The sequence below is a fragment of the Euphorbia lathyris genome, chromosome 3 (genome assembly GCF_963576675.1).
Source record: "Euphorbia lathyris chromosome 3, ddEupLath1.1, whole genome shotgun sequence".
NCBI classification, from domain to species: Eukaryota; Viridiplantae; Streptophyta; class Magnoliopsida; order Malpighiales; family Euphorbiaceae; genus Euphorbia; species Euphorbia lathyris.
The window spans coordinates 77,713,370-77,739,009 of NC_088912.1; the positions used below are offsets into that span (position 1 = coordinate 77,713,370).

General features: G+C 37.0%; 1 non-coding gene across 1 annotated transcript; it reads right to left on the reverse strand.

Annotated features, from left to right (window-relative positions):
• Nucleotides 1-1,848: 1,848 nt before the first annotated feature.
• Nucleotides 1,849-1,955, reverse strand: LOC136225152 (small nucleolar RNA R71). Its single transcript, XR_010686884.1, has one exon. It is a non-coding gene; the product is annotated as a small nucleolar RNA R71 (small nucleolar RNA).
• Between the last annotated feature and the right edge of the window lie 23,685 nt (nt 1,956-25,640).

A 25,640-nucleotide genomic window follows, 5' to 3' on the forward strand; every position in this document is an offset into this window, starting at 1 on the left:
CCTCTGTCGCGACTAAGATTTTCAGAATCTCAGTCGCGACAGCGAACCTCCCTGCACACAAAACACATGTTTAAATTCGGAAAAACGCGTCTGTTCGTTCGGATAAAAGCAGCCCTTCACCAGCAGACACGACCCATCATTCACAACCCTTCAACAACTATAAATAAGTGATCCATTTCAGAATTGGTTGAGTTGGAAAAGTTAGAGAAATTAGAGAAGAGAGTTGTTATGTTGAGTTTCTGATTCAGAAAAGAATCAGAAAGTTAGAGTTCATTTCTGTAAACAATCGTGTTGTACACGAATTGTATTTAGATTAGTTATAAACACAGTATTAGTTTAGTTTTCATTCTGATAGTGGACGAGACCAGTCTCTATTCCAAAGATCCAGCGAGAAGAATTGACGGCTGAAGCGCATGAGGTTTGATGAACCTACGGAGTTTGAGAGAAAGATTGACGACCTGGATCTCAAAGTTTTCGTTGCAATGCTATCCAAGTTTCTACTTCTCTGTTAACTTGTGAAAATTCACATTTCATTAATGATATACTCATTTATTCAATATATTCTTACTGTTGTTATTTTGATATTGTTCTGACAAAATGATTCTCAAAATGATAAATTGGTGTTATTATTAAAACGTTCTATTCCATCTTATTCATATAAGAACTTTGTTGAACACTTAACAAATTTAGTTTTTATGGATGACATGATCGCTGATCACGGCTTATCAGAAGTAAAACACTAGTTTGATTAAGGTAGGAATCATCTCAACGTCAGGGGGATTTCTATGGTTCAAAGCCATTTAATTGAGTAAATCGCTATATTGTTACATGTCCATAATCTCACAAAGTTAAAGTTGTTTACTTTGCTTTATGAAAATAAGATCTATTTTATTCCAATTACGGAAGCATCTGTTTTGTAATCAAAATTCCAAAACGGAATTGTTCTCTAAACTCGATATAATCCTTCTATCTAATCCTAATTTACCAAAACCTATTCCATCAACTAAACATATTTCTTTTATTAAACCTATACACGTAATTAAACCGAATAAAATAAAGTTTTAGTTAAAAAGCGTTCCATGTGGGTTCGATATCTTTTATTACTACAAGCGTATACCGTGCACTTGCGGAAATCGCTCAACAAGTTTTTAGCGCCGTTGCCGGGGAACGCCAAAATTTTTGACAAAATTTTAAATTTTTTGTGTTTTATTTCGAATCTAGGTTTAAACATACTTATTTTAACTTTTATAATTTAAAAGTTTTCATATACTAATTTATTTATTTTTCAAAATTCTGTTTTGTAGGTAGTTTCGGTTCGTGCAAGATTTCAGGTTCATGCGCAGTTCTCGAAATTCAGGCATTGCACCAGATCCTATAGGCCCAGAAATTGAGAAAACCATTAGGAAGAACAAGAAAAATAAGAAAAACAAAAATAAGACCCCAGTAAAAACACATACCGAGCCAGAAAAAATGGCAGACCCACCAACACTTATGGAATACGCTAGGCCAGGTGTGGCCGGTGTAACCAATAGTATCGTTAGACCCAGAATCACCGCAAATCAATTTGAAATTAAGCCAGCTTTGCTTAATATGTTGCAAAATAATGTAACATTTTACGGGTTACCTAACGAAAATCCTAACACCCATTTAACAAATTTCCTAGAAATTTGTGACACATTTAAAATTCCAGATGTGACTGCAGAAGCAATCAAACTTCGCCTCTTTCCTTTCACTTTGAAGGATAGAGCCAAAGAATGGTTAACTTCTATGCCAGCCGCAACTTTTGCCACTTGGGAACAATTAGCCCAAGCGTTTTTATCTAAATATTTTCCTTTAGCAAAAACCGCAAGAGTCATAAAGGAGTTAACATCTTTTTCTCAAAATGATAATGAGACTCTTTATGAAACTTGGGAACGTTTTAAAGAACTTCAACGTTTATGCCCACACCACCAATTACCCGTTGAACTTTTAATGCAAACATTTTACAATGGACTAAATCCTACAACTAGGGGTTCATTAGATGCTATGTCGGGAGGGCTATTTATGAAGAAAACATCAGCCCAAGCGAGAGAAATTTTGGCGGAAATGACAATCAACATCAGTATGTGGCCCGCGGAACGTGAACATATGCCGGCAGCAAAACCATCATCCTCAGCCTCATCGTCAGTTAAAGGTATAGTTGAACTTGATCCAGTCGCGATGCTACAAGCCCAATTTTCTGCTTTATCGCACAAAATTGACCAATTTATGGCACCGCACGATACCAATGGTAATCCAATCCAAACGGATGTGGACTACGAAAATATAAGTGAGATCGAACAGGTAAATTTTGTCCAAGGGCAAAACCAAACTAATAATCCTTATTATAATACTTATAATTCTAGATGGAGGAATCATCCTAACTTTAACTGGAAAGATAACAGTAACAATAATGCAAGTGCTAATCAAAATCGTACCACTAATTATCAAAATCAGTCAAGGGATACGATTAGCACTTTATCTTCTAAAACCGACAAGTTTATAGATGCTATCAGTGGAAAAATAAGTAATCACGGCGATGGTTTTAAACGGATCGAAAATAAATTCGATCAACTTATTAAAAACCACTCATCTAGCATCCATAATTTGGAGATTCAAATTGGTCAACTTGCTAAATCAATTCCATCCCGAAAAAGGGGAAGTCTTCCCAGTCATACGAAAGAAAATCCAAAAGAGCAGGTGAAGGCTATTACTCTTCGTTCAGGAAAAAATTATCAAGGGCCTGAAATGCCCAAAGATGCAATATTACCAGGAACTGATTTACCAAAGTCCAAAGAAGATATCTTAAACACAAATATTTCACCATCTGATGCAGGTACCAAAACTTTTGTACCCAAACCACATTTTCCGCACAAAGTCTGAAATAAGGACTATGATAAACAACTTCTAACGTTTTTGGATAAACTTAAAAATTTGCATATCAATTTGACGTTTATGGATGCAATCACACAAATTCCTAACTATGGTAAGTTTTTAAAGGATTTGATTTCAAAGAAAATCAGTTGGGAAGGAATTTCATCCATTTCGTTAACTGAAGACTGTAGTTCAATAATATCAAGTAATTTGCCCACTAAACTCAAGGATCCCGGATATTTTACTATTCCGTGTAAGTTGGGAGATATTGAATTCCCAAGTTGTCTTTGTGATTCAGGAGCAAGTATAAACTTAATGCCATTGTCTATTTTCAACAAGTTAGGTTTAGAAGAAGATATCAAACGTACCAATATGGTTTTGCAGTTAGCGGATCAAACCACTAAAAGGCCGTATGGTATAATTGAAGATGTTTTAGTCAAAGTCGATAAATTTATTTTTCCTACCGATTTTGTTATATTAGACTTTGCATATGATGTAAATTGCCCTTTAATTTTTGGTAGACCGTTTATAAACACGGGACGCGCTCTAGTAGATGTGTCAGAAGGGAATGTAGTTTTAAGAATAGGAGAAGATAAGGTCGAGTTTAACATGAACAAAGCGATGAAATACCCTATGGAGGAATTCGCTTGTATGAAACTTGATTTAGTCGAAGAATGTGTCAATGATGTAATTCAAAGTGAAGAAATAATTGAACCTATAATAGATGAGGAATTAGACGATAAGGACCCAGGGTCTTTGATTCGAGAAGATGGACCAGTTCCGCCTTCAATTGTAACACCCCCTAAATTAGAACTTAAAGAGTTACCCAGTCATTTGAGGTACGCTTTCTTAGGCGAAGGCGCTTCTCTACCTATAATTATTTCTAACAAATTAACTAGCGATCAAGAAGAAAAATTGAAAGAAGTTGTTAGAAATAGGATATGAAGTATGGGATGGCAAATTTCAGACTTAAAAGGAATTAATCCTAGTATAGTAATGCATAGAATTCACTTAGAAGAGGATAAGCCACCTAAAGTGGATAGGCAAAGACGCTTAAACCCAAACATGAAAGAAGTAGTCAAAAATGAGATTACTAAACTTTTAGACAATCGAATCATTTATCCGATCTCGGATAGTGAATGGGTTAGTCCAATCCATTGTGTACCTAAAAAAGGAGGCATAACTGTTGTAAGAAATGATGAAGGTGAACTGATACCTACACGAACCACCACCGGTTGGAGGGTTTGTATAGACTATAGGAACCTAAAAAAAGCAACCAAGAAAGATCATTTCCCTCTACCTTTCATTGATCAAATGATCGAAAGGATAGCCGATCATGCATTTTACTGTTTTCTAGACGGTTATTCCGGATTCTTTCAAATTTACATTTACCCGGATGACCAAGATAAAACAACCTTCGCATGTCCTTACGGAACTTTTGCATAAAGGAGAATGCCTTTTGGTCTATATAATGCACCCGCAACATTTCAACGATGTATGACAGCAATATTTAATGACTTTATTGAAGACATAATGGAAGTTTTCATGGATGATTTTTCAGTATATGGAGATTCTTTCGATGCATGTTTACAGAACTTAGATAAAGTATTGTCTAGATGTGAGGAAACGAATCTAGTATTAAATTGGGAAAAATGTCATTTCATGGTAGATGAAGGAATTGTTTTAGGTCATAAGATATCTGAAAAAGGTTTAGAAGTGGACAGAGCAAAGACTTCAGTTATAGAAAAATTACCCCCACCAACCACTGTTAAGGGAGTAAGATCATTTTTAGGTCATGCAGGTTTTTACAGACGGTTTATAAAGAACTTTTCTGTAATCTTCAAACCACTTACTAATTTGTTTATGAAGGATTCAACTTTTGATTTTAATAAAGATTGTTTACAAGCTTTCAATGCTTTGAAAACGGCTTTAGTCAGTACACCAATAATATCAAAACCCGATTGGAATCTACCTTTCGAAATTATGTGTGATGCAAGTGACTTAGCTGTAGGATGTGTATTAGGTCAAAGGAAGGATAAGAAACTTCATGTTATATATTATGCGAGTCACACTTTGTCTGGTGCACAACTAAATTACACCACAACTGAAAAAGAAATGTTAGCAGTAGTTTTTGCATATGATAAGTCCCGATCTTATTTGTTAGGATCTAAAGTTATCATTTATACTGATCATGCAACTTTACGATATTTATTTGCTAAGAAAGATGCAAAACCACGTCTTATTCGATGGGTTTTACTATTGCAAGAATTTGACATTGAAATTAAAGACAAAAAGGGAGTTGAAAACCTGGTCGCCGATCATCTGTCAAGACTTGAGGATGAAAACGGTCCCATCGGTGAAACATCAGGCATTCGAGATGATTTCCCCGATGAACATCTCATGCAAGTACAAAGTGTCATAGCTCCATGGTATGCGGATATAGCCAATTACTTAGCTGCACATGTTGTGCCAGATGGATTGACTTCTCAGCAAAAGAAGAAATTCTTTTCAGAAGTTAAGAAATATTTTTGGGAAGATCCATTCTTGTTCAAAACATGCGGTGATGGAATATTTAGGAGATGTGTTAGTGAGTTTGAACATGACTCTATAATGTTAGAATGTCATGCTAGCGCTTACGGAGGTCACAATAGCGTAAGCAAAACAGCATCTAGAATACTTGAATGCGGATTCTTTTGGCCTACTCTGTTTAAAGATGTCCGTTCATTTATTATCCGTTGTGATAAATGTCAAAGAATGGGGAGTATAGGAAGGAAAGATGAGATGCCTCTTAAGAACATATTAGAAGTTGAAATCTTCGACGTATGGGGAATTGATTTCATGGGTCCTTTTCCTCTTTCTTTTGGCAAAAATTATATATTAGTAGCCGTAGATTATGTTTCAAAGTGGGTTGAAGCAATTGCGACCCCGACAAATGATTCTAAAGTAGTTGTTAAGTTTCTAAATTCAATATTCTGTCGATTTGGAGTTCCTAGAGTTATGGTAAGCGACGGTGGTACTCACTTCGTAAATAGAGCTTTTGAGTCACTTATGAAAAAATACGGAGTACACCATCGTATCTCTACACCGTACCATCCTCAAACGAATGGTCAAGCAGAAATTTCAAATAGAGAACTCAAATGGATACTTGAGAAAACAGTTTCGTCTTCTAGAAGAGACTGGGCACATAAACTTGACGATGCATTATGGGCATACCGTACTGCATTTAAAACACCTATCGGGATGACACCTTATAGATTAGTCTATGGTAAAGTTTGTCATTTGCCGGTTGAATTAGAACATAAAGCATATTGGGCTATAAAACCCTTAATTATGATTTGCAAAGCGCAGGGAAAAAGCGTTTGTTTGACTTAAATGAGTTGGATGAATTACGCTATTTGTCCTACGAAAATACGAGCATTTATAAGGAGAAAATTAAAAAGTGGCATGATGCCAAAATCAAAATTAAAAACTTTAATGTTGGAGATAAGGTCTTACTTTTTAATTCTAGATTAAAATTATTTCCAGGTAAGCTAAAATCTAGATGGGCTGAACCATTTTTTGTTATTCAAACATTTGATTACGGAACATTGGAGCTAGAAAAGTCTAATGGTGACCGATTTAAGGTCAATGGTAATCGTTGCAAAATTTATTTCAACGGAACTCCAATTCAAGCAATTGAATCCGTGAATAAATTTTATAAAAATTAATTTCTTTGATTTTCATGTTTTTAATTTATAGTTTTTTTATTATTATTTATTTTAAGTTCAGAATTGTTATTCTTTTTCTTTTTAATTTATTCTTTTTCTTTTTAATTTATTTATTTTTATTTTTTATTTTTAATTTTATTTACTTTAATTTTTATTTATTTTTATATATTTATCTTTGTGTACAAATGAGTTTTGTTCACATTAAAATTTTAATTTAGTCATGTTTTGAAATTTTCATTAAGTGTTAAGAATTATTGAAAATATATATGCAGAAATCTCAGTTGAGATTTTTCATGTTCCAAGATTTGGAGTTCTCAGTTGAGATTCCGAAAATCTCAGTTACGAAATTTTTCTGTCTTTTTACATTTGAAATAACTGTAAGTGATTACAGTCTTCTTTCTTTAAAATTTATGTCAGTTGAAACAAAGAGGTATCACTTTGGCACCTTTTTCTTTTTAACAGACACAACCTTTCACTTATAGTTCTTATATATCCCTGTAGGATCAGACTTCTCCCATTTCACTTCATCTTTCTGAAATTATTTCTCTAGTTCTCAAATCCTACAGACTTCATTTTTCTTTTTCTATCACAGACATGACTAAGTCTTTGAAGAATGTTCAAAAACGCATTTTTTCTCAAAAAGGGAAAGTTGATATCTCTGATAGATATGGTGCATGGTTTCCCATTTATAACCATGATGAGGGGAAACGCTTTCTGCAATTCAGATATGCTCAATTCTTTGGCATGATGTATCTGGACGAGTTTCTGAACGAGGAACTCGGAATTGGCGAAGACATTGATCGATATCTGACTAATTTGAGTTGGTCCAAATTTGTTCATATGAAATTTCCTATTATTGGAGATTGGGTTCTGGAATTTTTCTCCACAGTTCGATTCGTCAACAAGAGACGTGTTCGTCTCAGTTTTCGTTGTGAGGGGAAGGTATTTACTTTTGGCTATCCAAAACTTCACAATTGGTTTGGATTTCCACCCCGAGACACAAGTCAACACCATCCTGGAAGGGATATGACTTCTAGAGACATATGGAGGATGCTAACAGGATTTTGGCGATTCAATCCACGTCTTGCCTTCAACAAATCCATAAATTCTGATTCCATGCTGTATCTGCATAAGTTTCTCTGTCACAGCCTTTTCGGCCGAGTCAGTAGCAATATTATGAAAGATACCGATCTTTATGTGTTGGGCGACATTTTCCAAGGCAACTCAGTGAACTCCTCGAAGATTCTAATGGAGGGGTTAGTTGCTGCTTCCTGTTCGAAGAAACGAAAGATTGGGTTCGCCAACATTATTTGTGGAATCATATTGGGAGCCAAGGGAACAATTTCTGTTCCTTGGACTGATACAGAACCATTCCCTATTTTAGACTACGAGTTCTTGGAGAACGAGGGACTTGTCAAACGAGTTTTCCGTTCTGGTCCAACATTCCTTTCTGCACCAGAGAGGCAAGTCTTCATTCAAACGAAGATTAACCGGGCCAATGCACGTCATCTGTCATCTATTTAGGGATACAATTTGAGTTTCTGTTGTTTTTTTTATATGAGTGTTTGTTTATATTTTTGTGTTTATATGAGTAACATGTTTTTATGTAATATATTTTAAGGTATTGTTTATGTTTTAGATTATAATAAATAAAGTGCATTAATTCCTTAGTTTATTTCTTTTATTTTAAGGAACAACCTTTGGTTTTCCTTTAATTTAATGTTTTAGTTTTGTTTATCTCAGTTTCAGGGATTAATGTTCATATTTTGGTACTTAATTTTAAGAGGAATTGGTTTAGAAGTGTTAAAATCATCAAAAACAGTCCCCATTTTACCCAGATTTTTCAGAATCTCAGTTGAGATTTCGAATTCTCAGTTGAGATTTCGAATTCTCAGTTGAGACAACGGAGGAAATTTTTTTTAGGCAAAATTTCGCCCCTTCCCTACTTGCTGTCGCGACTGAGATTTTGAAAATCTCAGTCGCAACTTGCGACATGTAGGTGCGGGATTGGGCGAAATTTTGCTATTCCTACTCTATTTACTACCTATTCAACTATCCTAATCAACGGTGGCTTTCACCTAGTCAGTGACTGACCAAGTGAATTTGGTCACCCACCATTAGATCTAACAGGGATGAATCTAAGCCTTACAATAATTTTAATCTTCACCACAGAATTTTAATAAGCTTAGATCTAATGGTGAGTGACCATATTCACTTGGTCAGTCACTGACCAGGTGAAAATTATTGCCTAATCAATACTTATTACTTACACCTATTTATATCACCTATTTTTACACCAATCAACCATCTTTTCTCTTCCCAATAACAAGGTTCACTCATCTTCTCCATAAATATTTATCCTATTCATCTTCTTCTTCCCCAATTCACCACCATTATCTTTTATTCTAACCTTCACCCTTTCATATTTTCTTCATCTATTTTCACCCAAATTTCACAAACAAATACAATATGCCTAGACAAAAGACCGTTGCAAACAAAGCCACGGCCACCGAGATTAATAGATTACGAGTTCAATATGACGCACCGTTCGATATTACGTCGGAAGCTGAAGGACGCAAATATCGCCGATTCTCTAATGTCCAAATTGATTTCGTTGACATGCTTTTTCTTGACACCGATATGGTAAATACTCTTTCTTTTACCGAGCGTATTGATGAATTTCTTACCGTTCTTGGTTGGAAACGATTTGCTAGTATGCGTTTTCCTAGTCTTAAAATGCATATTATTAAGTTTTTGGTTACTCTAACCTATGACAAGAAGAAAGGAGTTATCTCTTTTCGGAGTGATGGAGTCCGTTATGATGTTGGATATGCGGCCATGAACCATTGGTTTGGTTTTCCTACTCGGAATTTTTATTCAAAGGCAAAGCCTTTTAATTCAAACATGGTTTGGAATTCGTTAACCAGTTTAGATGTTTTTCATCCAAAGAATACATCCAGTAAGCTAATTAAGGATGATTGTATATTTTTCTTTCACAAGTTTTTATCATTCTCCTTATTTGGTCGGGTTGAAAGTTCAAAAGTGCAAGTTCGTGATTTGGTTGTGTTTGATGCTATTTTTAAGGGTTTGACAATTGATAGTATTGAGATGATATTTACTAATTTGGTTCGAGCTTCCAAGTCCCGTAATAAGCAAGTGCCTATGGGTAATTTGATTACCGGCATTCTTTTGGGCACTCGAGGTGAATTGTCGGATTATCAAAATATGTCTCATGTTGGTTTACCATCATTGGATCTCACGGCACTTCAAAGGGCCAATTTATTGAAGAAGTTGGGACCCCCCGCTTTTATATCTTATGCGGATCGCACAAGACGTGTTTTTGCTACCATGAGTAGTGAAGCCTCGGGTTCTCAAGGTTTAGGTGCCCAAGATGATGATGAGGAGGATGAAGAGGAATTTGATGAAGAAGATGAGGAGGAGGAGGAGGAGGAGAATGTTGATGTTAATGCCACCGAGCAAGCAAATGTGGAACCAAATGAAGAAGAACAAGTTGGATGGCAACGTGTTTTGACACAAATGAACGAGCATAACCGTCACATGAATTTGCGGTTAGATGAAGTCGTTGCCAATAATGCCGAAATGAGTTCAAGGATCACTACATTGAGTCGTGAGCACAAGTCTACTCGTCGCCGGATGCTCTCTTTTTTCCGACGCCAAGGAGTTGAGACTACGCCTTCTCCACCACCATCACCTTGATAGGTTTTATCGTTTCTCTCTTTAACTCATTTTTGTTATTATTATTATATTTTATTCGGTTTGGTACAATATTTTTAAATTATGTTTGGTACAATTCTTTTTATTATTAATGTTTGAATGTTATGGTACTAAATTTTTCATTTCTAATTCGTATGGTTTATTTCGTACTATTTTCGTGTTTTATCTCCTTTTGCACCAATGAGGACATGGTCCAAATTAAGTGTGGGAGGAGGTATTTCATATCCATTTTATTTTTTAAGTACAAATGAATGCAACGAATGAGAATGAATGCTATTTATTTAAGTATAAATGCATGTTGTTATTCAATTTTAAGTAAAATATAATATGCAACATTTTTTTCAAAAACAAATGCAACATTTTTGCTTATAAAGTGCAACACTTTTCAAAAATAATAGAAATTTTTCATAAAGGATACATTTTTTGTTAAAGTATATATTTGATGTGTTTTCAAACATTTTAACTTTCAAAATAATAATAAGCATATTTTAAGGTTATCATTATTGATAGAAATAATATTTTTATACGGGCAATATTTTTACAAATATTTTTACAAATCTCCGATACGATTTTATCAAAAAACGTCTCGAGTAAATGTATATAAGTAAAATTTCTTTAGTTTTAAATCTCTATTTTATATCATGAATTCATGATAAATATAAATCTTATTTTCAATTTTCAATTAGGTTTATAGGCATAAATCGAACTAACAACTTTAGCTTTTTAGCTCGGTATTATTTTTCGTCTTACATTAAAAAAACCAATTGAAGTTTTTAAGGAAACTTTAGCCATAATACATGTTGAATTTCAAGTCAATATAGGATGAACGTGCTATTTTTCTTTCCCAATTTTATTTTCATATTAATTAAATCAAGTAGTCGTATTCTTAACTTTTGGCCACGATTGAGACCAATCTTATCACAATCGAGGTATGAAGGGGAAGAACATTAAGTATCGTTTACTTTTGACCACGATTGCGACCACCCTTATCACGGTCGAGGTATGAAAGGAACATTAGAAATTAAAGCCAAATTAAATGTGTTTAAAGTTTTAAGTGACGATTGCATCCACCCATGGCATGGTCGGTACCTCTTAAACGAGCACGAAAGCAAATGCGTATAAAGTTACGATCGAGACCACCCTTATCACGGGCGTAACTAAGCAAATATATTAAACCTAAGTCCTTAATAAATCCATAATTGTAATAGTTTAGGTTTGGGAAAGGAAATTTTGTGCTTAAAAATGCCTTGAGACGAAAGATTCAAAAACATGCGTGCTTACACCGTCCCGAATACTTCAATATAAAAATTGAGATACAAGACGAATGATATATCTCTTTTATACTAGCTAGTTTGATACTTTGCGTATAAATTTACCATGAAAAGTTTATCTTTTGGTTTAGCTAATTTAACGAGGAATATATGGATATATGTTCTATTTATAAGGAGATTGATTAAAGAATAAATTCAGTGAAATTTTGCTCGGGACTAGCAAAAGCTTAAGTGTGGGAGTTTGTTAAGCCCAAAATATACCTAAAATATCATATATAAATACGTTAAATTTACATTAAAATCATGCTAATTATATTCATTTGGAATACTTTTACGTCTTTATTTACTTCTTTGATGCAAAGTACCTAAATATTTGGTAAAATCCAAATAGGAGCAAAAAAGGAGCTAAAACGGAGCTAAAATGGAGGAAAAACCTTAAAAACGTACCGAGAATGCATATCAGTCAGAAGAACGCTCGAGGAGGACGAAAAGCAGTCGAGAGACAGGGAATAATCTCTCTGTCGCGACTTGCGGAGTCCAGATCGGGGGAAAATAAAGTTTCGAACTCGCCCTTATACCCTCTGTCGCGACTGAGATTTTCAGAATCTCAGTCGCGACAACGAACCTCCCTGCACACAAAACACATGTTTAAATTCGGAAAAACACGTCTGTTCGTTCGGATAAAAGCAACCCTTTACCAGCAGACACGACCCATCATTCACAACCCTTCAACAACTATAAATAAGTGATCCATTTCAGAATTGGTTGAGTTGGAAAAGTTCGAAAAATTAGAGAAGAGAGTTGCTATGTTGAGTTTCTGATTCAGAAAAGAATCAGAAAGTTAGATTTCATTTCTGTAAACAATCATGTTGCACGAATTGTATTTAGATTAGTTATAAACACAGTATTAGTTTAGTTTTCATTCTGATAGTGGACGAGACCAGTCTCTATTCCAAAGATCCAGCGAGAAGAATTGACGGCTGAAGCGCATGAGGTTTGACGAACCTACAGAGTTTGAGAGAAAGATTGACGACCCGGATCTCAAAGTTTTCGTTGCAATGCTATCCAAGTTTTTACTTCTCTGTTAACTTGTGAAAATGCACATTTCATTAATGATATACTCATTTATTCAATATATTCTTACTGTTGTTATTTTGATATTGTTTTGACAAAATGATTTTCAAAATGATAAATTGGTGTTATTATTAAAACGTTTTATTCCATCTTATTCATATAAGAACTTTGTTGAACACTTAACAAATTTAGTTTTTATGGATGACATGATCGCTGATCGCGGCTTATCAGAAGTAAAACACTAGTTTGATTAAGGTAGGAATCATCTCAACGTCAGGGGGATTTCTATGGTTCAAAGCCATTTAATTGAGTAAATCGCATGTCCATAATCTCACAAAGTTAAAGTTGTTTACTTTGCTTTATGAAAATAAGATCTATTTTATTCCAATTACGGAAGCATCTGTTTTGTAATCAAAATTCCAAAACGGAATTGTTCTCTAAACTCGATATAATCCTTCTATCTAATCCTAATTTACCAAAACCTATTCCATCAACTAAACGTATTTATTTTATTAAACCTATACACGTAATTAAACCGAATAAAATAAAGTTTTAGTTAAAAAGCGTTGCCTGTGGGTTCGATATCTTTTATTACTACAAGCGTATACCGTGCACTTGCGGAAATCGCTCAACAGAGCTCTTTATTTATAGATGCTGAAGAGTTGTGTTTGAAGGGTCGTGTCTTCTGTGAAGAGTCGTTTCTATCCACTCGAACAGACGCGTTTCTTGGAATTTTGTCATGTGAAATTACTGCTACAAAGGCTGCTGGTCGCACCGAGATTTTGGAATCTCAGTCGCAACCTGGGGAGTAGAAATTTGCTTTAAATGAACTTGTCCTCCGTGCCTAAAATTAGCGTGTCACGACCGAGATATGGGAATCTCGGTCGCGACACGAGCTTTGATTCCCGGTCTCCGACTGTTCCCGTCTCCTTGTATCGGTCTTCTGAATTACTCGTATTTTTAGCTCGTAACTCTGATTTTTCTCTCGTTTTTGCTCCATTTTAGCTCCTATTTGGATTTAACCAAATAATTAAGTACCTTGCATCAAAGAAACATATATAGACGTAAAAGTACTCTAATTGAAAATAATTAGCACGATTTCACGACAAAATTGACGTAAAATATTAATGATATTTTAGGTATATTTTGGGCTTATCAGTAGCTAATGTGCCTTAAACCTTCCCTTGTGAAAGTATATTTACTTTACTGGCTGACTACTAGACGCGATGTCCTTGAACTATTCTGCCATTTATGTAAACGATGATATACCCCACACAGATACCAACATAACACGATCTGGTTCTTATGGTTATGTTCGTTATGGTCATGAACATCGTCTGGTTTTGCAAGAGTTTAAGAGAACTAGGCCCCACTAGTCTCCATCGAAGTGACCCCACTTCGCTTTAACATAGGTGATTTATTTGCTCAGAATTTCTGACGCACAATGTATCATTAAAAGCATATAGCTTAACTTTTTTTTTTCCGTTGGTGTCACTGTTTATATCTAGGAATGGACGAGGGTTTAACCCCCACAGTGAACGCGCAAGGTTTATGCAACTAGGTTGTCCTTTTGAACCTAGATCTTGGGATCTCTAGTCAACTAGGTAGGGTTTTCCTTCATATAACGCCTCTTCTCTAATAGGCTTTAGTCTCATTCCTTTCGATGATTTTTCAATTTGATATTGGTTTAACCTCTATGTTAGCGGATCCGCTGTGTTATCTTTTGATTCTACAAAATCAATTAGAATGACACTCGTTTAATGGTGTTATCACATGGAAGCTTTTCTGCCTGAGTTCATCATTCTGAAGCTTTTTATACCGCATATTCACCAATTGATATGATATTTTTCTTTGATTCCATCATTGTGACGTACTTATTTTAAGACGATTTGATTTCTACATTTTTAATGATTTTCATAAATTAAATATAGCCAACTAATGTTCATCTACCAACGTCTAACTCGACTAGATAACATCACTACTCAGATTTGTCAATTTATGACATTTCACATTTCTAATGTAAATCCATCCTTACGCGCGGGAATATCAAATATTTCGCTTATTATCATCATCTCTAAAGAAAACGTATGTCTTTTTTGGCCAAGTCTCAAACTAGTGAATTTTTCTAGACTTTTGTTGTGGCTTACACGTTGCCACTGGAACAAGTAGGTTTAAAACCTTTGAAGTTCCCATGTTCTTAAAACTGGAACCATCTTCAATTAACGTATGTACCATCACATGCCAAACGATAATTAAGAAGATAAACCAATAATTTATTTCCTGAAATTCCAAACAAATAATATTAGAATCAGAAAATTATAATATATTTAAATAAACAGAATCAATATAAATTTTCAATTATAATATGTTCGTCAAGTCAATCCATCAATGTATTCCCATAAGCATATATATCTTTGGAAAAAATATACTCTATTAGTTCAAATAGACAAATGAAACCGGAACCATAATAACAATATAAAATATATTATTAAAACAGAAATTATATAATTAACACTAAATTATAGAAATAATAGGTGGCCGCTTGATAGGGGTATTTTACCCCTATCTTTTAGCGTGATTTACGGGTTGATTTTAGAAGAAATAAATAAGTTTAATTACAAAAATAAAGTGTTTTGAATAAAATGACGAAATAATAATAAACTCTGTACTTTCGGTTAATTTTCCTTGTTTTTTATTAGTTTAGGGAATAAAAACGTCAAGCTAACTTGGCTCTCAAGATTTGTATTTCAGGTACGAGGAAGGAGTGAAAAGCTGCTCAAATACGCAGGGCGTATCCTCATTTACGCGGGGCGTATTATCATTTACGCGGGGCGTATCGTCATTTATGCGGGGCGTAAAACATGGTGTCAGAAATAATTGCCTTATCCGCAGGCACCATGTGGAAATGACTCAGCATACGCGGGGCGTATGACACCTTACGCGGGGCGTATGACACATGTCGGAAATGATTGGCCTAATCCTGAAAGTCAGACTGCACTGTCTCTCGGAGTCAACTCTTTTACGCGGGGCGTAAAACCATATACACGGGGCGTAAAAGGTAGTTCTTCAATGTAAAAAGATCAGAGAATCATTTACGCGGGGCGTACTTCAAATACGCAGGGTGTATTTGAGACAATTAGACACAGAATTGGTCCACATGCAGGAGATTTCTGACGTAATGGGCGTATACGCGGGGCGTGCCTCACCATACGCGGGGCGTATTATGGGATTTCTGCACTTAATGATGTTGCTCCATACTTGTACCTTGTGAAGTTACAATTCTACCCCTAGCTTGATGTATAAATAAGAGTGACTAGCACTCATTTAGACACCTTCTACACCTTCTACTTTCTATCTTCTACTTTTATCTTACCTAGATAGTTGTTGTATAGTTTTGGTTTGAGATTCAGTTTTTGTGTAATAAAAACTCTCCCACCTCGAGAGCTTGTTCGGTTATTCCGGCGTTCCATCAACGTTCCGCTCCATCATTCGTCACCAAGCTCGAAAGTTCCACCTCCAAGTCCTAAGCGACGGCCTTGAGTCCGGTTGGCTAGTTCCGAGGGCCGATTCTTCCCTCTTCGCTTGCTAACTAGCTTGCACTCTTCCTATGTACTAGGCTTGGTTGTATTCATCATTTTTATTCTCCATATTTATAATATATGATTTGCAATTTCCGTTTCTATATACGTGTTAATGTTTATTACTTGCTTTGATACTTATAATTGACTATTGTGTAGGGGAACGCGATTTCCGACGCCATTCGGGCTATCTTTAGGGATTCATATAGGTGTTGCCTTACCGGAAATGACGCTCTGGAAACCGTAGGAATTGACACACCACGGAACTTACGGGCCCTAGTTTTCTGATCCCCAGCATTAGACACGCCTTGACTAAGAATCACGTAGTCTAAGTACTTCACGGGTCGGTCGAACTACACGTAGTCGTCTTTGCAAGAGTAGATTATTAATCGTATATATTCGGAGTCTTTGTTTGTCATATTTATAACTTATCGTCGCCATTGCACTTCGCAGAGTATTTGCTACATGAATCTGTCTCACCATAGTTAGGAGTAGTTTGTAGTCGTGTCTTACTTTACCCCAAAGTAATCACCGCTTAAATAACATACGAAACCGAGTAGTCTAATACTTGTAATTATAAATCCCGTGGATTCGATACCCGGTCTTAACCAGATTATTACTTGATACGATGGGGTACACTTGCCCCTAAGTAGTCGTGACGTCTAGTGAATCTAGAGCACTTATAAATATAAAATCCATAGTCCCGTAGCTCATACATATCACACCAACATCCGTATAAAACACCGCTAGACTCGCGCCCCATCACCGCTATGGTTACTTTGTTTTTTACAAAGTACCATTACTTGGTGTGTTTTCACCATTGGATGATGGAGCATAAAATTAATCCAACGGTGAAAACACACAAAGTAAGGTTTACTTTGTAAAAAACAAAGTAAGCATAGCCTTTACCAGAAATAATGTATCGACGAATTCTATCAGAGTTCACGGCTTCTTGTGAACTGCCGAAGTTTTCTCCTTTTTGAAAAGAGAATGCTTTTCTGCTTCATCCGATTCATCCTCATCAGATGGATCTCGTAATGCTCTTAAATTGTGTTCAAAATCCATGGCTTGCACATCAATCAAACGGATATTAGTGAAGGAGTTTATGATAAGATCAATGGTAAAAACTCATGCAGAGACAAGTCCATGTACTATTTTTAAAAGAGAAAAAAATAATTAACCAAGTTGAGTCATGGAAGAACGAATTATTTATTTTGTTCTCAGTTATAACTTTTCTCCTAAACAGTTGCGTTCACATGGACCCTGATGACCACTGATGCGGATTCTCGCGAATCCTCACTAAGGGATAAGTGTACCCCGTCATTATCAAGTAATAAAATTCTGGTTTAAGTCTAGGTTATCGTCCACAGGATTTATTTCTGCAAGTATCAAGCTACTCGGTCTCGGATGTTATCTAGGCTTAGGGGGTTTTGAGCTTGGTTGTTTTAATTAATCTACTCCTAGGTTGAATTACGCTAATCCTAGCTAAGTTGTCTAATTCTAACTAAGTTATCTACTTCTAGCTAAGTTATTCTACTCCTAACTAGTTACTCTACCCCTAATTGATCTTTCATTAATGAAACTATTCGAAGGAACATGGAATGATTGATAATAATTAAGATAGATTATCAAGTCTATTGAATAAAAACCTAATCTGAGTCACTTGTATTCAAGGCGATTAACCCTACTTACCCTCCTGAGGTTCCTAGCACGTGATTCCTTAAGGCCAAAACTAGGTCTAAGGCTCAGTAAATTGGCGCTTAATCAACTAAGAGGTCGTCAATCTCCTAGGCTCTGACTAGGTCAGATTCAGCTCGCAATATGTGCCTACTAGATTTTGGGGCTTTTGAATGAGTTAAACCAATTGAATAAAGTGTAAGACAGAGATAAGACAAATAATCATAGAACAAAACAAGAACTAAATTATTATTAAAGGCGAGATGATTGTCACAAGATATAATAAGACAAGTTCGGCAACTGTATCAAAGAGTACAAACATGGAAAGATAAAAGGAGATACAAAAATCCCTTTCAGGGAACCTGTTTACTCTGCAGCCGGCGACTTGATCTTAAGGACGGACCTTGATAATTCCTCGAGGAAAAGCTTTGGAGGAGCTTCAATGGAAGTTGAGGAAGATGGAGGAGATGGAGATGAATTACAAGGGGAAAGCTAAAACAATTTACACAAATGAAAGATATCTAATTTACAATTGAAAATTCCTATTTATAGACGCGTCTCGGGCCTCGTTTTGACCTATTTTCGTGTCCTAGTTGGTGTAGGAAGACGTGGGGCCGAGCGTGGCTTCGTGGGGGCGGAATTGGTCTTTTTGACCAATTCCCGCAGGGCTGCTCGCCGAGCAGGCAGGGCTGCTCGCGCTGAGCAGCCCCCTGCTCGGCGAGCAGGCTCTTGCTCGGCGAGCAGAAATGGCCCGTGGGGCCCTGCTCGCCGAGCGTTTTCGCCCGAAGCGTGCTCGATCCAAGCTCGATGAGTTCCGAGCCCTTTTTCGTCCGACTTCACACCTGCACACGCATAAAAACTCCGGAAAACATTAGTCCAAAGGCCAAATTGATCCGTCAATCGCTTATTTTGAGCAAACGCTTTGTTTGGTGCGACTTTTGACGGACCAATTAGCTTCAAAAGATAACGGAATTCTAATATGCATGTTATTTCGGCCGTATTTGCCTAAATTGATCACAAAACGAGCCTAAACGACGAAAAGTAAATAGAACGTTTCCAATTTCTAACTAACTCACACAAAAGCATTTAAATGGGAGAATTGCTCGCTTATTAACCAAATTACTCTAAAAACCGTCCTAAAATCGTACCCAAAGATAGGGGTTTTGACCCCTATTAAACCTCCTCGCACTTAAAACTTTACTTGTCCCCAAGTAAACTAAAAAACTAAACCCGCCACCACAAGCAAGCTAGAAAACCTCCCGATTTGACTAGGTGCTTGACATAACTTCGAACATCTGTAATTACATGCATTCGGAAATACTAAGTAGAGACACGATATCCAAAAGCCGCATTTCAATTATCATAGGTCATAGTTTTAAGCAAATGGACACATGTTCAATTAAACGAGTTTAAAGGGATTGCTAAGTAAAACACCTCACCATTCACTCATTCACACAGTTTTGGTGGCTAAGGTGTTTACTCTCGGCTTATGTTCTTGCTTAGGATTACGCTGATTTTGTACGTTCATCCGAGTTCCTCTACTATGCTACATGACTCCGATGATATCAAAAACAGCCTCTAATTGGGGTTTTAATGTGGTTAGAGGGTTAAAGGTACAACAAAGGTTAAAAGTTCTAGTGCTACAAAAACAAGGTTAAAATGGCTTTAGCAAATACGAAGTGACTGAGCTTTTTATTCATCCCTTATTTTTTATTTCTTTTTGAGATGTTTTCTTGAGACGTTTTTATTTTTAGGAACTGGGGAATGAAGTTTTTCCCTTTTGTTCGTCTCTTTTCTTTTCTTTTCTCTTTCTTTTTTTTCTGTTTTTCTTTTGGGATAGTGATTCTCATTCACTTCTTAGCCTTTTGGCTTGCTACTATAATGCCATAAACAAAGATAAAGCGCTAGAGAAAAACAAAGACTCAATTCGAGCTTTGCAAAAACAAAGGTTAAGTAGCGAACCAAGTTGTGGTTCGCAAAAACGGGTTAGAACGAAAGAAAAATCTACAAACTACAAAAATGTCGGCTCAAAGGGGCTTCCTAGAGTGAATGGAAAAGAAAAAATAAGGTAAAGGAAAGGTTAATTCTAAGGAGCCTGATTCATCGTTTATCATCTCAAATCATTGCATGTAGGTTCAACACAGTATTAGGTGCAAAATCTGTAATCTTCCACAAGTCAAAGCATTCACACAAAAATGTCAAGAAAAAGAGCTTTTTGATGTTCGCTCTTAGGCTCAAATTCAGCTCACAATTCTTTGGGTTTTAATTTTGTGTTTACTAGTTTTCCCCAAACTCAAGTTTAGTATCACATGCCTTCAATTCTTAAGTTATCTACCTAAGTAATGATTTTAGCATTTCTTCAAAAGTAGGGTCTAAATGCAAACTGTAGCTCATGCTTTTATAGATACAAGGGTTGTGTCCTACACCTAAACTAGTTGTCATGCAATTTTAGATTCGGTTCTCAGCCCTCAAAGACAAATAACGAAGTTTAGATTCGAAGGAGGTTCACGGTTTTAGGTCCTACACATGCAAAAACGTAAACAAGACCTAAAAACGCTAAACTAAACTAGACACGACGCAACAAAAATTTAAAAATTATACAATTTTTGTAAGTTTGTCTACCCCTCCTCCTCACACTAAAACATGCAATAAGTTCCAACATTTCATCATAAATCATGAAGTACGAGTGTAAAGAGTTAGGGTGGAAAAGACAACTTACTGATCGGCTGCCCATTCTGTGCTTGTCTGTAGGCGCAGAACTTGCACGTCCGAATCGTTCTTGCCAAGATAAAGCTTTAGGCGGTGCCCATTTACCTTTTGGGTGTCTCCATCCCTCCCTTTGATTTCAACCATACCGGAGGGGTGTGCGTTGATGACCAAGAATGGCCCATGCCATCTACTTTTGAGTTTGCCCGGGAAGAATCTCAGTCGGGAGTTGTATAGTAGTACTTGGTTACCTACTTCGAAGGTTTTCTTTTGTACTTTCCTATCATGCACCCTCTTGGTTCGTTCTTTGTATAGCTTGGCATTTTCGTACGAGTTGTACCGGAGCTCATCCAGTTTGTGCAGCTGAGTTAGTCGTAGTTCACATGAAAGTTTTGGGTCAAAATTCAAATATTTCAGTGCCCAATAAGCCTTATGCTCTAGTTCAACCGGCAAATGATAAGATTTTCCGAAAACTAAACGATAGGGGGACATTCCTATTGGAGTCTTAAAAGCTGTCCGATATGCCCAAAGGGCATCATCTAGCTTAAGGCTCCAGTCTTTTCTAGCATTCCCTACTGTTTTCTCAAGAATACGTTTTAATTCCCTATTTGACACCTCTACCTGGCCACTCGTCTGAGGGTGATAGGGTGTTGCAACCATATGAGCTACGCCATACTTTTGGAGCAACATGTCAAATTGCTTATTGCAAAAATGGGATCCCCCATCACTAATGATGGCCCGGGGGGTCCCGAATCTGGTAAAAATATTCTTTCTCAGAAATCTCATCACTACACGAGCATCATTTGTGGGCAGAGCTTCTGCTTCTACCCATTTGGAAACATAATCAACCGCCACAAGAATGTATAGGTTGTTGTGTGACATGGGAAAAGGTCCCATGAAGTCTATGCCCCAAACATCAAATAGCTCACACATGAGTATACCTTGTTGAAGCATCTCATTTCTCCTAGAGATATTTCCTACTCTCTGACATGCATCACAGTATTTAATATAACTATTAACGTCTTTATGCATTTGTGGCCACCAAAACCCACTTTGGAGGATTTTTGCCACTGTCCTATCTGGCCCGAAGTGGCCACCTGGTTCCCTAGAATGACACATATTAATCACTGAATCTACCTCTTCTTTAGGTATATATCTCCTAATTATGCCATCAGTGCAGAATCGAAATAAATATGGTTCTTCCCAAAAATATTATTTGTTTTCAAACATGAACTTGCGTTTCTTGCTTGCATCTAAATCAGGGGGAAGAATGTTACCGACTTTGTAGTTTGTGATGTCTGCAAACCAGGGGAGAGATCGTACCAAATACAATGTTTCGTCCGGAAATACCTCCTTGATTGTCTCATGTTCTAAGGTTTGTTGATCTGACTCTAACCTGGATAGGTGGCCTGCTATTACGTTTTCCACCCCTTTTTTATCTCTGATCTCGATGTCAAACTCTTGGAGTAGTAAAATCCAACGGATCAGCCTAGGTTTTGCATCCTGCTTGCTCATCAGATATCTCAAGGCTGCATGGTCAGTAAAAACAATTACCTTAGATAGAACCAAATAGGATCTAAATTTATCAAAGGCAAACACTACGGCTAGCAATTCCTTTTCAGTTATTGAATAATTCTGTTGTGCATCGTTTAAGGTTTTGCTAGCATAAAAAATTGGGTGAAAAAGTTTATCCACCCTCTGCCCAAGACAGGCTCCTACGGCCAGATCATTGGCATCGCACATCAACTCAAAGGGGAGGGACCAATCCGGGCTTACCATGATAGGTGCTTCAATTAATTTCTTTTTTAGCAATTTAAATGCAAGCATACATTCTTCATTGAAATCAAAATTAGCATCTTTCAATAATAATTGAGTGAGGGGTTTAGTGATTTTTGAAAAGTCTTTTATAAACCGTCTATAAAACCCCGCATGTCCTAAAAAGCTCCTAACCAATTTCACATTGGTAGGAGGTGGCAGTTTTTCAATCACCTCAATTTTTGCCGGATCGACCTCGATCCCCTTCCCAGACACCTTGTGTCCTAATACTATACAATTTTGGACCATGAACTGGCACTTTTCCCAATTAAGTGCCAAGTTCTTATCTTTACAACGTTCTAAGACTCGGTCCAAGTTTTCAAGACATTGGTCGAAAGTAGGTCTTACAACATTAAAATCATCCATGAAAATTTCTAGGAACTCCTCGACCATGTCAGAAAACATAGCCATCATACAACGTTGGAATGTGGCAGGGGCATTACATAATCCGAAAGGCATCCGCCTATATGCAAAAGTCCCATAGGGGCAAGTGAATGTGGTTTTCTCTTGATCCAAAGGGTCCACAGGAATTTGCATATAGCCGGATAGCCCGTCTAAAGTACAGAAAAATTCGTGCCCTGCCAAACGTTCCAACATTTGATCAATAAATGGTAAGGGAAAGTGGTCTTTAAGGGTGGTCTCGTTTAATTTCCTATAATCTATGGATACACGCCAACCCGTAACCTTTCTAGTTGGGATTAATTCTCCTTTTTCATTTTCCATTACCGTTGTTCCCCCTTTTTTAGGCACGCATTGAACTGGGCTTACCCATTGGCTATCAGAAATCGGAAAGATGATACCTGCATCGAGGAGTTTTATAACCTCGACTTTTACCACCTCTTTCATGTTAGGGTTGAGCCGTCGTTGAGGTTGGGCAGATGGCTTGATCTCTTCCTCAAGAAAAATTCTATGCATTCAGATTTTGGGGTCGATGCCTTTGATGTCGTGGATTGACCATCCAAAGGCCCCTTTATGTTCCATCAGCACCTCCACCAATTTTTCTTCCTGTTCAATTGTCAACAAAGAAGAAATAATAACGGGTAAATCTGTGGGAGGTTGAAGAAAAACATATTTCAGGTTGTTAGGTAAGGGTTTAAGCTCCAATTTTGGAGGTTCCTCTAGCGAGGTCTTAGGCTTAGGTTTGATCTCACGATCAAGGTCCTCTTTTCTACCCTTAACCCAATAACATTTTTCAGGTGGGAGATCTTCAAATGGCTCACTCGAGCTTTCACATTCCTCACCACCTAGACCGAGTTCTAAAGAGGCATTTCTTATATCAAGTTCAACTTCCTCAATACATTCATCTATTAGTGCATCCACAAAGTTACAACTTTTGGAGCGTTCTTGAGGAAATTTCATGGACTCATAAACGTTAAATGTTACCTCTTCGTCCTGCACCTTTAGGACTAATTTACCTCCATGGACGTCAATTAGTGTCCTACCGGTTGCAAGAAACGGTCTCCCAAGAAGAATGGAGATGGAGTCATCTTCTTCCATGTCGAGGACCACGAAATCGACCGGGAAGATCAGTTTATCCACTTTTACCAACACATCTTCAACTATGCCTCTAGGCCGTGCAATTGACCTATCCGCTAGCTCCAGTGTCATGTTTGTTCATTTAGGTTCTCCGAGCCCCAATTTCCTGAAAATTGATAGAGGCATAAGATTCATACTTGCTCCTAAATCGCATAATGCCCTATCTATGTGCATGTTGCCTATCCTACACGGGATGGTAAACCTCCCTTGATCTTTAAGTTTGGGGGGTAATTTATGGGTGATTATGGCCGAGCATTGTTCTGTTAAAGCCACTATCTCATTTTCCCCAAACTTTTTCTTTTTCGACAACATGTCTTTAAGAAATTTTGCATAGTTCGGCATCTCCTCTAATGCTTCCATTAATGGAATGTTTATTTCTAATCTACTAAGGATTTCCAAGAACCGGGCAAATTTCTTATCTAGGTTGGCCTTTTTCTGCTTCTGAGGGAATGGCAATTTTGGTGTTTAAGGCCTAACCACTTTTTCTACAGCTATTTCAAAAGCTGGGGTTTCAGATGTGGGACCGGGGTTGCTTACCACTTCCGGTTCCCTACTTACCTGAGGTGACGGAGACAATTGCGATGGAGATGCCATGAGTGTGTCCACTTCCTTACCGCTCCTTAGGGCGATGGCTTGAATCGCCTCTTCTTGCAAGAGGAACGCCTCGTGGCATTCCCTTTCTCCCTGTCTGATCGTGGCGAGCTGGTTACTCAGGGTCCTGCATGTCTCCTCGTTGGCTGCCAGTCAGACGGATATCTCTTTTAGGAGAGCCATTATTCCTTCCGAGTACCCTGTTTGCCTGCCATAAAAATCAGAGTTAGAATGAGGATATGGAAGGGTATCCATGGGTGCCATGTAGGGCGCTGGTGGATATCGTGTATGCTCCTGATCGTAGTAGTTGTAAGTTGAGGGTTCAGAATTATACCTTTGATGATTACCCAAATAACTTACATTCTCACCTCTAGGTACGTAATAATTGATGTGGCATACCCTATCGGGGTGATTCTGGCCGCATCTCTCGCAGAATGGTATCCTTGGTTGGTTATTTTGGTTGTATGAAGCCACAAGGAAGTCCATTTTTGTGTTAAGATCGTTCATGGACGGGTTCGGTGCTCTGTTGTCCATAGTTGCTGGATATACGATCGAATTTAAGTAAAAGTATATCAACAAGTATTTATATATACAAGTATAAATGATATTAACAAAGAATATATTCACAAAGAATGCCTAAAATAACAAGTCAACCTTTGGTTCGATATTGCAGAAGAAATAAATCCCTGGCAACGGCGCCAAAAACTTGATGCGGATTCTCGCGAATCCTCACTAAGGGATAAGTGTACCCCGTCGTCATCAAGTAATAAAATTCTGGTTTAAGTCCAGGTTATTGTCCACAGGATTTATTTCTGCAAGTATCAAGCTACTCGGTCTCGGATGTTATCTAGGCTTAGGGGGTTTTGAGTTTGGTTGTTTTAATTAATCTACTCCTAGGTTGAATTACGCTAATCCTAGCTAAGTTGTCTAATTCTAACTAAGTCATCTACTTCTAGCTAAGTTATTCTACTCCTAACTAGTTACTCTACCCCTAATTGATCTTTCATTAATGAAACTATTCGAATGAACATGGAATGATCGATAATAATTAAGATAGA